The following is a 16402-nucleotide window of genomic DNA, read 5'->3' as shown; positions in this document are numbered from 1 at the left end:
TAAAAATCTGATTTCATTGGTTCCGCATTGACCTTGCAATAAAGTTTAAATTCATAATATGGCTTAGAAAGCCCAGCATGACCTGCCCCTCTCTACCGCCTTAGCCTGTTTGTTTTCTAGTCTCCCTTTGCATACTACCATCAAACAGCTGCATCAGTAGCACAGTAAAAGTAGTATATTAATAGTAGCAGCTAACATTTATTGACCACCTATTAATACTTATTCCACATATGTGCTTTACACATATTATATCTTTTAATCATCATAATAATCTTGAGTACAGGTATTGTCTTTAGTGTTTTACAGAGTCACAGTGAATGCTTTTTGGATCCTCAAGCACTGTGCATCTGGGCTTTTGCATATTTATTTTCTCTTTCTGAATTACAGTAGCTGCTGATGCACTGCTACTTTTTGTAAACATGTTTTATGTTGTTTTTTTATGTATAACTACACAAAGTATCAGATCATAACCTTATACCTCAGTGAACAAAGTGAACATACTCTTGTAACTACCACCAGATCAACAAATAGAATCTCCCCCAAAGTCCCCTCATATCCCCTCCCAATCACTAATCTCTCTTCCCCCTTCCCAAATGTGGATAGCATTCTTACTTTTTAACACAATAGATTAGTTTTTCCTGTTTTGGGAAATTTTGTTAAAATGGAATTATGTAGTGTTATTTATTCATGTGGTTACCTGTATCTTTTTATTATTATTATCATTATTTTTTGGTGGCTGGCCAGTAGCAGCGATCAAACCCTGGACCTTTGTGTTATCAGCAGCGTGCTCTGACCAACTGAGCTAACCGGCCAGCTCCTTTGTGGTTACCTGTTGATATAGCTTATTCATTTTCAGTGCTCTATGATAGGCATTCTGATGTGTAAATATGTCATAACACTCATCTGTTCTTCTTTTGAAGAGTATTTAGGTTGTTTCTGGTTTGCATTATTACAAACGATACAGTGAACAATTATTATACATTCTTAATTTTAGTTCAACTCCTGGAATATTTCTAGACTTCATTTTAGCTGACTAGATTTCACTTTTTTTCAGGAAATCTTTTCTTAGCCTCTCCAGGTTTGGGATTTGTACCCTTTGTGTGCACTGTCACTGCCTTTCCTCTATCATGCTATTTTTCCCACTAATTGCAAAGTGTGTGTAGGTGTGGGTATGTGCATGCACAAAGAAAAACCATGTTTTCTCTTTTCCTGTTTTTCTTGCACCCACTGGGTACTTAATTAATTGTTCAGTGAATGAGTTTTCAGTGCATTCACTTTTCAGTGCTAAAAAATAAACATAAGCATAGATTGAATGGATATTGGGTAATAAACTTAATTACTCTCTGCCTTTGTTTTGTTCTGTTCAGTTAGATGTGCAGAGTTACCTTAAAATGGGTTATTATCAAGTTATGTTAAAATTTTTTAATGTGCCAGGCGTCTGTGTTGTCCGTTTTAGTACATTCATTTTACTACATAGCTATTAGACATTTTCCTTATAACTTGTGGCACATTTAATAACCTTATTATGGCAATATTTGTCTTTCAAGAGGGTGGTCTTGAATTTTGGAAATTGCTGAAAGACATTTGGAACCGAGACTGGGGGGGTTTATGAATGATAAACTATTACCAAAAGTGAGTTGCGATTTCAAGACAATAGATTCTCCTCCCCTACCTCCCATCCACTTATGGCTTTAAAATCATTTCTTTTCACAGAATTAAGTCACTGAATTAAAGTAGAGTTAAGCCACTGAGATAAGCCAGAGTTTATAGTATATGTGTATTGTGCTTTTTGAGCTTCTTTTACCTTAAAAGCTGGTTACTCTTACAAGTATCTTACCTTGTACTTAATTTATACTTGAATATTATTTCTTTCATTTGTAAGAGTGTTTTCCTTTTCAGTGTTAGCCTCATTTATCCTGAATTTGTCTTCTCTGTAATTAAAATTTTCATCTTCGTTTTATGAAACCATTTCTTTCATAATGGTTCATTTCTTTAATGAACCATTATGTTCATTGTTGACACTTCTCCCCCACCTCAATTAGATAATAATGGTAGTGTACCTTGTATCATCTTTTTCCCACTTTTCTCTTAGGATTTAGCTCTTTATTCTTGCCCATCTCAGACATAGTATATAATGTTTATTGATCTTGTCTGCTTCTTTGTCTTTCTTCCCCACTAAACTATTAGCTTAAGGCAGGTATTTATTAGGAGCTCAATTAAAGGTTTTTTAAAAATATATGAGGACTTTCTTTGTTACCTGTTCTAGTGTTCTGTAAAGCACTGTTTGCCACACATGCTCATTTTTATATTAGTCATCTTATTTAAAACTGTTTTAGCTCTTATTGAAAAAGCATTGTGTTAAGTATAGATGGTCTCTCCTTCCCTTTAGCTAAATCCTCTGTTAGCCATAAAATTTAACATTTATTAGGTGAATCACAATGACATATCTTAAGGGTATTTAAAGGCAATAATATTATCCCTGTTGTCAAGGAGCTAAACATTCTAGCTCTCCGTCTCCAACAAAAAAGAAATAATTTCAAATTGTAAATCATATTAGAAATGTGAACGTGCTTAGAGATTGTGGTGTTGGTAACCATGAATTCTGACAAATAAGATTGGAGAAGGCTTTGAGATATTATTTAGACAGTACATATATACCAGGTCTGTGTATTTTACATGTGAGCAAACTGTCACTTAATATGATTAAGTAATTGTTCAGCTAGTGATAAAACTGGGAGGAAATGTTTAGGTTAGTTTGGAAAACAGAACACTTAACAAGTGACCAAAAATGGGGAAAACACATTTCAGATGGCCAGTGTGTGCAAAAACTCAGATGTGTAAACAACGTAATGGATTCGTTGTTTCTTATAAATGGCGTGTAATTTACTTATGATAGAATGATACGAAATGAGGTTGGAGAGTAGGCAGGAATTAGATCAGGGAAGGCTACATATGCCATCTCAGAACATTTAAAATTCATCTTGTAGGCAGCCGAGATCCACTGAAGAGTTTTAAGCAGAGCTAGTAGACTCTTCTTCTATATAGTAAAAGTTGATTAGAACAATGATTCTGATGTCCATCATAAAAGCCTAGGTAATCAGAGAGATATTCCAGTAAACCTCAAATTTTGTGCACTGCTAAGATGGTGTTCAACAGAGATGAATCTTTAAGGTAACAAACTTACTGTTTGGAATTATAAAACTTTTAAAAAAATTTGTTAACTATATCAAGCCTCCAAAAATTTTGCAGAGTAATATAATGTATATCCAAGTACCTTCCATCTTAAGGAATAAAATATGACAGATTAAAATTGAAATTCCCATCTATCATTTGCCAGTCCAATTCTTTTTTCTCCATCCAGGAGGTATATTTTTTTCTCTCACTATCAGTTTTATGTAAAGCATTCGGTCTACTTCCTTTAAGTTATTTCAGTGTAAAGAACAGATATACTTTATTTACTAGATGTCTTTCATAAGAGATACACATTGAGTTTTTCTGTCTGATTTTTTTAAATGCTCTACAAACCTTCTATTTAAATTATAATGTGTCTTCTTAAAGCATATTACCCCCAGATTTTGTCTTTTCGTTCCTGTATGAATCTAGGTTTTTTTCACTACTACATTTGCATAAGATGAGGTATATCCATGCTATAAATATTAATATTCTAGTATTAGAACTTTGTAACTTACAAACTTAGTAAAAGATACAGGGAAATGATAATGGGCATAGCCAGGTTAGAATATATCTCCTGAATTTGTACCTGTGTAGTCAGGTAAAGGTAAATCTAGTTCAGACATTTGAACTGTATATTTCTAGTTTCTGATGACATCTAGCATTTATTTATTGCTTTACCTTTTACCAAGAAATTCCATGCAAATTAACTCTATCTGGAATATAAAATAATTAAATCTTCAGTATATTGTTGCAGTGAGTTACTGTGAACTCGCAGGGAGAGGCAGGAAACACTGAGGCTTAAAACAGGATATAGAATTTATTGAAATGCTGGCATTTGGCTTAAAACGACTTACGTCCAAAGTTTTGAGCATCCCAACACAGTGGGGCAGTTATTTTTATATCATAGCATTTTTGGGTTTCTGTAACCAAGCAAGAGCAGTGATCTTATGTGGTTATGATTTTGTCTCAGGGTGGAAAAGTACAGCAGGCAAGAAGCATGCTGAAAAATTCTGTTTTAGCAGTCTGTGGTAACCACAGTGTGAGACAAACTGAAGGTGCAGCTGCAGCTGGGCAGGGCTCTTGGTTACAGTATAGCATGGCACAGCATGGATGCCTAATGGCCAGGCCACAGCCAGGCTGGACACAGCCAGGTAAGTATGAGTGCCTCATTTCCCCTTTGATGCATGACCAAGGCCTTACATGGCCTGATCAAACAGCATCACCTTTAGCTGGCTTTTGGTTTAGAGGCTGGTACTGTCATAGTGAGAACATTTTGGCTGTGGTGTTTTGTATGTGTGTGTGTGGTGTGTGTGTGTGTGTCTGTGTGTCTGTGTGTGGTGTGTGTGTGTGTGTGTGTGTGTGTGTGTGTGTGTGTGTGTGTGTGTGTGTCCTCCAGTGAGGATGTGACTGTGTGTACTACCAGAGGCAGCAGGCAAGAGAGGATGAGACAGGTGTCTATTAAGAAAAGAACTATGACAATAAGGATTTTGAACCCTTTAAACATGTTAAACAAGCCACCAAAGAGGCTTTTTGGGTTCTAGCCTGACTACTTTTGTATTGGGACATGAGCTAGTTTTTTAATCTTTGTCTGGGGATCCTTAAGCTTCTGCCGTGCATAAACAAGTCAGCCTCTGGAGTGATGGAGCAGGGCTCTTGTTATCTCGGGTCTCCATGGTGGTTTCTGGTCCTCTTTTTTGGAGAGTTAACTTGTAGGGTGAAGTGGGGTGAGGAATGCAGTCCCAAGAGGTGGTGGCTGGTTTGAGTCTGTTATGATGTATTCACAGAGTGACCTCAGCTACTTTGACTATAGTAGGGGTAAACAACAAGACAGTAAAGGGCCCCCCCCCCCACACACAGGGGTTTTAGGGGCTGTACATTTTATTTTTTACCCAAACAGAGGTACCTGGTTTGTAGGGGTGTACAGGGGGGTTAAGACTAACTGGAAGTTATTCTCCTACCCACTGGTGAATGGTCTGCATGTTTTTTTAGAGTTAGGAGTTATTGTTGTAAAGTTACGTGTCTGACATTTGTCAGATCATCTTGAATAGTTTTGATGAGAAGGGGAGGCCTTTCATACAGGTTTTTGAAAGGGGAGAAACCTGTGTCCTTAGTGGTTGTAGACTGGATTTGGGACAAAACCATGGGGAGGATTTTGTTCCAGTGGAGATGGGTTTCTTGTCTTAGAGTTAACTTCTCAGGCTACCAGAAGTGTTGTGGCCGCTATTGCCCAGAGACAGGGTGGCCAGCCTTGGGCCATTGTGTCCATCTGTTTTGAAAAATATGTCATTGGTCTGTTCCAGGACCCCAGAAGCTGAGTTAGAATTCCTACTGTAATATCCTATTTTTTGTGGACGTATGGAAAGAAGGGTTTCTTTACGTCAGACAGTCTCAGTCCTGGGGCACTTGTAAGTGCCCTTTTTTTGTCCATGAAGGCCTTTTGTTGAGCTGTTTGATCAGGGGTTCTTTTCCCCACTTTTCGTTGTTTTATATAGGGGTTTGGCCAGCACTGTAAAGTTAGGGATCCAGATCCTGTAGAACACTGTTGTCTCTAGTAACTCATGAGCTTGTCTTTGGCTATTGAGGGTTGGGATGGAACAGACAGCCTGTTTGTGCTCTGGTCCCAGTTGGCGTTGTCCTTGGGAGATATAGAACCCCAGATACTTGGCTTTTTGACTAGTGTAGCAGCTAGGAGGTCCATCTTTTTTTTCCATTTTCCTCTTTGTCTTGCAGCAGACCTCCAGGTCACAGTTGACAAACACTTGGTTGCAATTTTTAAGAGCTGGGTGATATTTATGCCAGCAAATTCTTCCAGCTTTTGGGCTTGCAGCGGATAATCCCCCTGTGCTTGTCCCACAAAAGCAGCGTTGACCTTTTTCCGGTTTTTAGTTTGTTCAGGATCAAAGGGCATGTAGAAGCAGAATGCCTCGCACAGCCTCTCTTAAAACTGAATGGAGCTTTCGACTGGCTTCTGGAGGACTTTAGAGATCCTATTCATATTGGTCGGTCTTTTTTTTTTTTTTTTCCTCTTTAAGCTTTTCAGGAGAGCCTCTTGGTATTGCTCCAGCATCTGTAGGCCCTGATCTGTGTTGGGGTCTTAGTGTGGATTCTCATGGGAAAAATGGGTCTGGGCCCTCAGCATCCCAGCTGGGGCATGGTCTTAGAGCCATTTATAGCTGCGTGGCTGATATGGCATTTCTCTTTTGTGTTGAAGAGAATCATTAGGTGCTGCCTGCAGTCCATCCAGGTGTGCCAGTGAGTCTGGACTGTGGACTGCCAGATCAAACATAGCCTGGGGCTTTTCAGTATATGTGGGCATATGATATTTCCAATTCAGAAGGTCAGTCATTGTGAATGGCTGATAGATGAAGGTGGGGTGTCCTCCCTGCAGGTGCCCATCCTGATCATAGTATAAGGGACCTTGAGTCTCACTGAGTGGAATCTGGAGAGCCATTCCCCGTGGTGACTCAGTTAAACACTGGTTCCAGCTTGGACCATATGGGGTCAGAGTAGGTGGCGGCGGAGTCTCTGGAGATGTGGGAGCTGAGTGATCCCTTCTGATAGGGCATGAGGAGATGTAGGAGTCACTGCTGGAGTATGAGGCAGCGACAGGGGCCATGGGGCCAGCAGAGCACTTGGCCCAGTTAAGTAGGGAGGTGGCAGATCCTCTGGATCTGAGGGCAGAAGCTGGATTGGGGGCCACATGTAGCAGTTGCCTCTTGGCGTGAGTCTGACCTGGGACTGACATTTCTCAGGCCAGGAGAATTTGGCAGTGTTTTTCCATGCAGGCCTTTAATCAGGAGGGTGGACAATGAACTAAGTCTTCCTAAGAATTAATATAGGGGTACTGGTCAAGGTGACCCCGAAGGTCTTTTCCATGTTGGCCAGTAATAACTCACCTGACTCCACGGATGAGGGAAAGGTCAAAGTACTCCTCCAAGGGCCATCCTACGTTGAAAGACGGTCAGTCTACCTCATAGAATCTCCTGAGATTATCAGGAGATAGCTTGACACCATAGTCACCAGAAAACCTCTTTTTAAAATTCCTTAGCATATAGGTAAGGGGAGTTTGTTTGTTAGGTTTTCTTCCCATGTTTTCCACCCGTGATTGGTGTCGTAACAAACACTTAATTCCGATTGCATTGTCCATCTCCGGCCACTCACCTAGTGGTGATATTTCAGCACCTCTTGGCTTTGGTGGGACGATATAAACCCCATGTCAGGATATCTCTTAGGAGAGTCACCCTTTGCCGTATGAGGTTGCAACGGACCCTTGGATTGGGAGTACGCACTTGCTTCATATCCAGGATACGTCTCAGCCACACACATTCACACACTTTCATTCATCACCCAAAAATTCCAAAAATCCTGACCAGAAAATGTAATGTGGTTTTCTCTGTAGAACGGAGTTCACCACCCCAAAATTACTGAAATACTGACCTGAATGGGGAATGTGGCTTCCTCCGTGAAATGGAGTACTAAGACATTCCTCCCTTTGGGAGGTGATCAGGCTCCCCTTCTATTCACACAGGAGTAGGAACCTAGAGTGACCCAGTCCTTACCTACTCTGACAGGTAGAACTCCCTTGCTCTGGTTCCTGCTCCTCATTGGTTTCCATTGTGCTCAGGGTTCGACCTCCATGTCCACCTGGCGAGGTCTTTCCCACTCACGGAGAACTCTCTGTTGGTGCCTGAGTGCAGTCCGTGTTGTTGGGTGTCCTGGGGGCTGAGACTGAGAGACAAGAGAGGTGGTCAAGCTGCCATTTCCACCATCCTGGATGAGCCCCCAAGAAATGTTGCAGTGAGTTACTGTGAACTCGCAGGGAGAGGCAGGAAACACCAAGGCTTAAAACAGGAAACAGAATTTATTGAAATGCTGGTATTTGGCTCAAAAGGACCCATGTCCAAAGTTCTGACACCCCAACGCAGTGGGGCAGTTACTTTTATATTAGCGTTTCTGAGTTTCTGTAACCAAGCAAGAGCAGTGATCTTATGTGGTTATGATTTTGTCTCAGGGTGGAAAAGTACAGCGGGTGAGAAGCATGCTGAAAACTTCTGTTTTAGCAGTCTGTGATAACCACTATGAGAGACAAACTGAAGGTGCAGCTGCAGCTGGGTGGGACTCTTGTTTACAGCATAGCATGGCACAGCATGGATGCCTAACGGCTAGGCCACAGCCAGGCTGGACACAGCCAGGTAAGTATGAGTACCTCAATATGTGGTGTTGATAATATTCTAAGTCTTATAAAAGAAGAATTAGTGATTCAGAGAGGTTGTGCCATTTGTCCAGGATCACACAGTAGTACATGGCAAATCTGGGATTCCAACCTTGGTCTTAACTTCATATCCATTACCATCCTATATTTATGAAGGACACAGGAGATTCATATTAGATATAAAAATTAGGGGATTCTAGTAAGAGGATGAGACCAGTTTCCCCAACAGTGACTAAGAAGCATTTAAATATAGTGAAATAATTATTCTAGTATCAAATTGACTGTTTAAGCCTTCAACAGGGTATCCATTTATCTTGTTACATGTGTTTATTCCTCAGTAGTTCTCAGACTAGTTTGGTTTTTGTCTGTTGCATAAGTGTAAATTAGAGAAATAGATGGATAATGGGTATTCGTTGGATTTTTTCTCTTTAAGTTTCTATTCAGATATGTTGACCCAGTTTCTTTAACACTGACTTTCTCAGCCTTGGCATTATTGACATTTTGGGCTGGGTAATTGTTTCTTGTGGGGAGTTGTTTCGGACTTTTAGCAGTACTGTGGACTTCTTCCCACAAGATGCCAGTAGTTCCATTTATATATATGCTCATATGAGGGGATTAGGGAGACCTCAGGACCTTGTAATAGAGACACCTTTATTAATAGAGGCACTTTAGTCCTTACATCATAGCAGAACATATATCTGATGTATCCTTAAAGAAGGAACAGACTAAACAGAATAGTAAGAAACTGCTTGAGAGGTACTGGTTGCACTGAAACTAAAGAAATAGAAAAAGCACTAAATTAAGCAAGACACAAAAATGGGTCATCTTTTTTTAGAACAAAGTAGGATGTAAATAAATACAGTAATGGCTATGAATTTCAGAAAGCTACTTAATGTGAAGAAAGATAATTATTAATAACAGGCAGTTTTTAATTTAAAAATTGATCTGCATTCTAAATGCTCTTTTGTGAATGAATGTTTTAGGTCTCAGCGTAAAAATTTTCCCTCAAACATTTATTCAACAGACATTCAAGTGCCTAACATGGGCCACACACTGGGGCTGGCATAGCAAGCAAGATGACATGATCCCTATCTCCTTGCCCTTATAGAATTTTGTGGTATATATCAAATTAAAATATCAAATAATGATTTATGTGTTTTTTGTTTTTTTCTGTTACTCCCCTTCCCCCACTTTGTATTGAGGGCAGAATTATTGTATTTTCTTATTCACTGATGTATCCCCACCTTCTAGAACACCTTGTGGACATGCAAATATTTGTTAAATGAATAATTGATGAGTTGGGAAGAGACATCAAAAATTACACTTGACTAAATAGAATTACGATTAGTGCTCAAAGGGAGTAAAACCGGGTGTTGTATAAAGCATGTTAACAATGGTTCTAAACTAGTCTAAAACTAGATTAGATTAGAGGAAACTTTAAATTGAGGCAGTGACTCTTAAATCAAGATTTTACAAATGCATAGGACTTATCCAGACATGTTTTTGGGAGTGATAATGGGTGCTTGGAGTGTATTGTGGCTGAAGGAAAGCTTCTGTGAATGCCTGAGGTGGGATATAGTGTGGCATTTTTAGGGTTTGGGTGTTGGCAGGGGTGAGGGCTATGGAGTAGCATGGTATGACATGGAATATTAATTTTTATTCTATTTACTGAAATTCTGACTATAATAAAATAATATTGTATGTGAAGTCTTAAAAAAGTATTAGCAATTAAAATAGAAAAACAACTTTTAAATGGTAATTTAAAAATTATTTTGATTCTGATACTTGAAGAAAACTTGTTTTAATTATTACATTAATAAATGAGGCTCCGTCTTCCACCTGTATACTTATGACCTGCAAGTCTGTTTTTCTACCTCTGAATTTTTTTGTTTAATTAATGCTCACATATCTAACCAAAAATGAGCTTCTTTTGTATCTATTACTCAAACAAAGCAAAACAAAACAAAAAAACACTTCATGGATTTCCTGTCTCAGCAAATGTTTATTCACTCTATTTCTCAAGCCAGAAATCTTAACTCCTCTTACTCCCACCTCAAAATAATGAAGCTATGTCACTAAGTTATTTCCATTTAATTGCATTAATATTGCTCAAAGCCATCTCCTTTCTCTCAGGTAAACTTCTACAGCCTAAATTTATGTTCTTGTCTTTTATGTATTTCTACAAGCTTTCTAACTATTCTATCTTCATTCTTTTCCCATTTCAGTCTGTTTGCCACTTGCTGTTTGAGTGATCTTTTCTGAATGCAAAGCTAATCCTGTCTCTTTAACTACTTAAAGGCCTTCCATGGCTCATTCTGGCTCGCTGGATAAAAATTAACAACTTGGCAAAACATGGTAGGCCTTTCAGGATCTGTGTCTGCACATCTCTCCAGCCTTTAATATTGCCCTTCTTTAATATCACATTCTTTACTCCTGCCATATTTTTTTCAATTTCTTGACATGGCTATTTAAATTTAAATTAATTAAAACTATATACAGTTTAAAAATTAGTTCCTCATCTACTGTATTGGGCAGCACAGATTCAGAACATTTCTGTCATTACAGAAAGTCCTATTGAATAGTGCTGTTCTTAAGCATATCGAGTTATCTTGTCTGTGTGTCTTTATACATGCTGCTGTCCTTTTCTAAATGTGCCTCTCCTTGTTTAGCCTAGCTGACTCTTACTCTTCTGTTAAGACTCAACTTTTGGGCATCGTCATTTCTGGAAAACCTTCCCTGACATCATCTTTTCCTATCTCCCCCAAACCCCAAAGTCTAGGCTGTTGCCTTTTGTCTTAATATCTATTACATTTAAATCCAGGAGTCAATGTTTAATAGCAAAATTCTAACAAATACAAAGTATTGGAATTTTATATAGATTATAGTTTTACATTTATTTACTAGGGTGTATGGGTTTTCCAGCATTGAAATAAAGAGACGCATAAATGAATTTATCATCTGAGTGTTGACTGAAGAAGCACTTCATTAGGTAATTGTGGCCTTTAGGAAAAGACAGTCAGTTTGTTTTCTATGTAGGTCAAAATTATCAGATTTGCTATATGTGTGATATTAATTGCATACATTTAATCAAATTTTAAGACGTAGAATTGAATCTAGCAACTGAAGAATCTGTTTAAAAGTAAATAGGTAAGTTTAAAGCATTGTATCGGATGTATTTCCATTTTGAAAACACAATATTAAATTTGTGGCCATCAGGTCAACTTGAATAATTTGCATTATGATAAGCAGAGTGGGGAATGGTATACCTACTCTCAAGTTTATTATTACTTGTCATTAGCAAGTTTTATCTCTATTCTACTTAGTTACTCACTATTCCCTGTAACTAACCATCACTTGGTATGCTTTACTTTTGTATCATAAATCTAGACATACCTCTGTTTGAGGGTGAGGAGAGATTAGATTCAGCAAAGTTTATGGCCGTAGAAATGGTATTAGTGGGCCAAAGAGTAGAACACAAGAATAGAAGATTTGATATTTGGGGGGGAAATTGGACTTCACACTGTTGCCCAGGACTGGTCTTGTGCCATAGGAAAGCACAAAAGACACATCCTTCCTCTTGCCTATATTTAATATATTTAGTGACTGTATTTTCCAAAGTAGGGATCTGGATGCATCTTCTAAAAACAGATGTTTTTTAAATTGTAGTTTTGGTTTTGGTTTGGTTTGGGGTTTGTTAATCCATGTAGCAATATGAGGCTATCATAGAATAGGTTTAGATGCCAGATATTAGAATGCCATTTCATAGCTTATGGAAATAATAGATTTCCCAAAATATTCTGATTTTAAATATTCAAATTTGAAATGTAACTATCAGAACCCCAGTTTTCTGAACTCAGGCTTCATTGATGTAGCTTAGTTACTTAAATTGTATGGCACAAATAAGTACAGTCAACATTTAAAGATGAACAGATATTAATGAGGGATGGTTTAATTAGGGGTATACATTCTTAGAAGACACAGAATTTGATGTAGGCAAAAGAAGAGATAGAGAAGAACGAGGGGTAGAGGCCTATATAGGCAAGGAAAAAGGAATGAGGAGAGTGTTTGGCAATAGAGTTGAGATAGGATACAAACACCTGACTAGGGTGGAGGATTGACTAGTGGTGAAAGAGGTTATGTAAGGTAAAGTAGGACTAAAATAAATTCTTTTATTGTTATTTCGTTTTTTTAAATGACATTTCTTCTAATTTTCCTCTGATTTTCTCCTGTATGTATATAGAAGTTGATTTCTTCTACAAAATGTCATATCCATAAGAACATTTCACATTATCTTTACATTTATTCTCAAAAAGCCTTTTTTTCTTTTTGAGGGTAGTTTTTCCGTGTGTACTCTGTGTCATGCTTTTGCTTTCAAATCATCGTTATACAATAGGCTCTTTATTTTTGAGGATCATGGGATTTTTAGCGTACCCTGGGTATGCTGGAAGCCAGGTTATCTTTCCACATTCCCTGATGACTTTGACACCTAATTTTTAGCCTTCACTACCACAAACCCTGAGGATAATAACCCACCAGGCATTCTAACCTCACAGTTCATTTAATTTTCAATAAGGACCTTTATCATTCCTGCTTCAAAAATCAGCTCTTATGCCATATTTTAAAAAATTATTTTTGGCATGGTTTATTAGGGTGAATTTATAGAATACAGTTCTTTTGAGTTCTGACACATAAACATTTGGTTAACCAGCTCCTCAACAATCAAGAAATAGAATCATCCCCAAAAGTTCTTTTGTGTGCTATGGTAGTCATCCCTTTTCTTATGTCCAGGCACTGGCATCCATGGATCTGACTTTTTGACCTGATAGTTTTGCTTTTTCTAGTGTCATATAAATGGAATCATATAGTACTACTTTTGAGTCTGGCTTCCTTCAATTAACAATACGCATTTTGGATACATTGGTGGTGTTACATGTGTCAATACAAGTTGAGTATCTCTAATCTGGAAGTCTAAAATCCTAAATGCCCCGAAATCCAAAACTTTTTGAGTGCCATTATGATGCCCAAAAGGAGTGCTCATTGGAGCATTTTGGATTTCAGATTTTCCCATTAGGAATGCTGAATCAGTAAGTATAATGCAATAATGCAAATATTCCAAAATAAAAATCTGAAACATTCTGGTTCCAAGCATTTCAAATGAGGAATACTCAACATGTTCCTTTCTATTGCTGAGTGGTATTTTGTTATACCACAGTTTGTTTATCTTGTGTAAAGATAAGTTTTACCAAGGGGTCGTCAAAAAGTTTGTAGAAAAATTCGTGTTATCTTTTAATTCTATTTTTCCACTAACTTTGTGAAGTGCACTCATTTTCTTCTTGGGTATAAACCTAGGATTGGGGTTATTGGATCATGTTGTAGTATATATTTAACTTGTTAGAAATTGTCAAACTGTTTCCCGTTTCGCATTTCTACCAGTGATTTATGAGAATTTCAGTTGCTCCGCATTCTTACCAGCCCTGTTAACAGTGCTCCTAGGAGTGCTGTGAGCAGTTTCTTTTTAGTCATTCTAATAGGTGTGTAGTGGTATTTTAATTGGCATTTTTACTTTACATATCAATGGTAAATTATGTTGAGCATCTTTTCATGTGCTTATTTGCTGTTCATGTGTCTTCTTTGGTGATGTGTCAATTCAAATCTTTTGCCCATTTTTTAAAAATTTGGGTTGGTTAGTTTCTTAATGTTGAGTTTTAAGAGGTCTTTATATAGTATAGATACAAGTCTTTTCAGTTATATGATTTGCAAAAATTTTACATATGCTATAAACTTTACATATAACTATTTTTCTTTAGATAGTTGATTATCTTTTAGAGTGATAAAAATAGTAAAAAGTGTCTTATATTTACCTTCATCTTGGCCATTTTCCAGGAATCTTCATTTCTTCATGTAAATCCAAATGTGTGTGTGGTAACATATTTCTTCTGCCCAAAGAATTTCCTCTAACATTTCTTATAGTACAGGTCTGCTGAAAATGAATTCTTTCAGTTTTCATTTATCTGAAATGTATTTGTTTCACCTTCATGTTCAAAAGATATTTTTGCTGAGTATAGAATTCTGAGTTGACGGTTTTATTCCTTTCAGCACTTTAAAGATGTCAATTAATTGTCTTTTGCCTTGCATAGTTTTAGATATATGAAATATGCTGTGCTTCTTATCTTTGTTCTTGTGTTTGTAATTCATTCTTTTTTCCTCTGGCCGCTTTCAAGATATTTTTTCAAGTATTTATTTTGTTTAGTGTTCTCTGATATTCCTGGATCTGTGGTTTTGAAGTCTTTTATTACATTTGTAGCATTCTGAGCTATTTCATATTCTGTTCTATTCTCTTTTCCTTCTGGTATTCAAGTTACATTTATTTTAGACAAGTTGATTTTTTCTCATAGCTCTTTTTCCACCCCACTCTTTTTTATTTTATTTTATTTTTTAACTCTTTGTGTTTCAGTTTGGATACATTCTATTGACCTGTCTTCATGTTCAATGATTTCTTCCTTGGCTATGTTGACTCCACTGAAGAACCTTTGGAAGACACTCTTCTCTGTTACTAAGTTTTTACTTCTAGAATTTTCATTTGACTTTCTTATAGTTTTTATCTGTTGACTGTGTGTGCATGTTGCTCACTCATTTGTGTATGCATGTTGCTCGTTTTTCCACTAGAATCTTTAACATATTAATCATAGTTATTTTAAAGTCCCTTTCCGATATTTCTATCATCTGTGTCATGTTTGAGTATGGTTCTGTTTTAATTTCTTTGTTTCTTGATGATGGGTTGTTTTTTCTCACTTTTTTGGTGTGTAATTTTTGAATGATTGTCAGAAATAGTATGTAGAAGAGCGGACAGAGAGGTGAGTATCATGTATGCCTGGAAAAGGATGTGCCTCCTTTGCTGCTAGGCTGTTAGTATTAGGATGTGAGTTTAGTCAGAAATTGAGCTGCATTTTTATTTTGTTGTTACTATAGTACCTGCAGTTACCTTCACCAGCTTCAAATTCCTCTCATATTACCTTGCACAGGAATACCTTGGAGATACTATGAGTTTGGTTCCAGGCCACCACAGTAAAGCAAGTATTGTTAATAAAGCAAGTCACAAAATTTTTGGTTTCCCAGTGCATATAAAAGTTATATTTACCCTATACTGTAGTCTATTAAGTGTGCAGTAGCATTATGTCTAAAGAAACAGTGTACATACCTTAATTTTAAAATACTTCATTGCTAAAAAACACTAATAATCATCTTAACCTTCAATGAGTCATAATCTTTTTGCTTGTGGAGGGTCTTGCCTCGATGATGATGCAGACTGATCAGTGTGGTGTTTGCTGAAGGCTGGGGTGACTATGGCAATTTCTTAAAATAAGACAACAGTGAAGATTGCTGCATTGATCGACTCTTCCTTTCATGAAAGGTTTCTTTGCAGCACGGGGTGCTGTTTGATAGCATTTTACCCAGAGTAGAACTTCTTTCTAAATCGGTGTCAATCCTCTCAAACGCTGCCACTGCTTTATCAACTAAGTTTATGTAATATTCTAAATCCTTTGTTGTCATTTCAAAATGTTCGTAGTATATTCACCAGGAGTAGAAGATTCCATCTCAAGAAACCACTTTCTTTGCTCATCCATTAGAAGCAACTCTTCATCAGTTAGTTTAATCACGAGACTGCAGCAATTCAGTCATATCTTTAGGCTCTATTTAGAATTCTAGTTCTCTTGCTATTGCCACCACATCTGCAGTTACTTCCTCCACTGAAGTCTTGAACCCTTCAGTGTCATCCATGAGGGTTGGAATCAGCTTCTTCCAAACTCCTGTAAAAGTTGATATTTTGACCTCTCATGAATCACAGTTAATTCTTAATGAGATCTAGAATGGTGAATCCTTTACAGAAGGTTTTCAATTGACTTTGCCCAGATCCATTAGAGGAACTATCCATGGCAGCTATATAGCCTGATGAAATATGAAATGTATTTCTTAAATCTTAAGACTTGAAAGTTGAAATTACTCCTTGATCCATGG

The 16402-nt window shown here is 37.4% G+C and overlaps 1 protein-coding gene across 6 annotated transcripts in view; it reads left to right on the top strand.

Annotated features, from left to right (window-relative positions):
- The window catches only part of LCORL (ligand dependent nuclear receptor corepressor like), a 180383-nt gene that overhangs the window by 15643 nt on the left and 148338 nt on the right, over window positions 1–16402 (top strand). The window lies entirely within an intron of this gene.

The sequence above is a fragment of the Cynocephalus volans genome, chromosome 9 (genome assembly GCF_027409185.1).
Source record: "Cynocephalus volans isolate mCynVol1 chromosome 9, mCynVol1.pri, whole genome shotgun sequence".
Lineage (NCBI taxonomy): Eukaryota > Metazoa > Chordata > Mammalia > Dermoptera > Cynocephalidae > Cynocephalus > Cynocephalus volans.
This window is presented reverse-complemented; position numbering and strand designations above follow the sequence as displayed.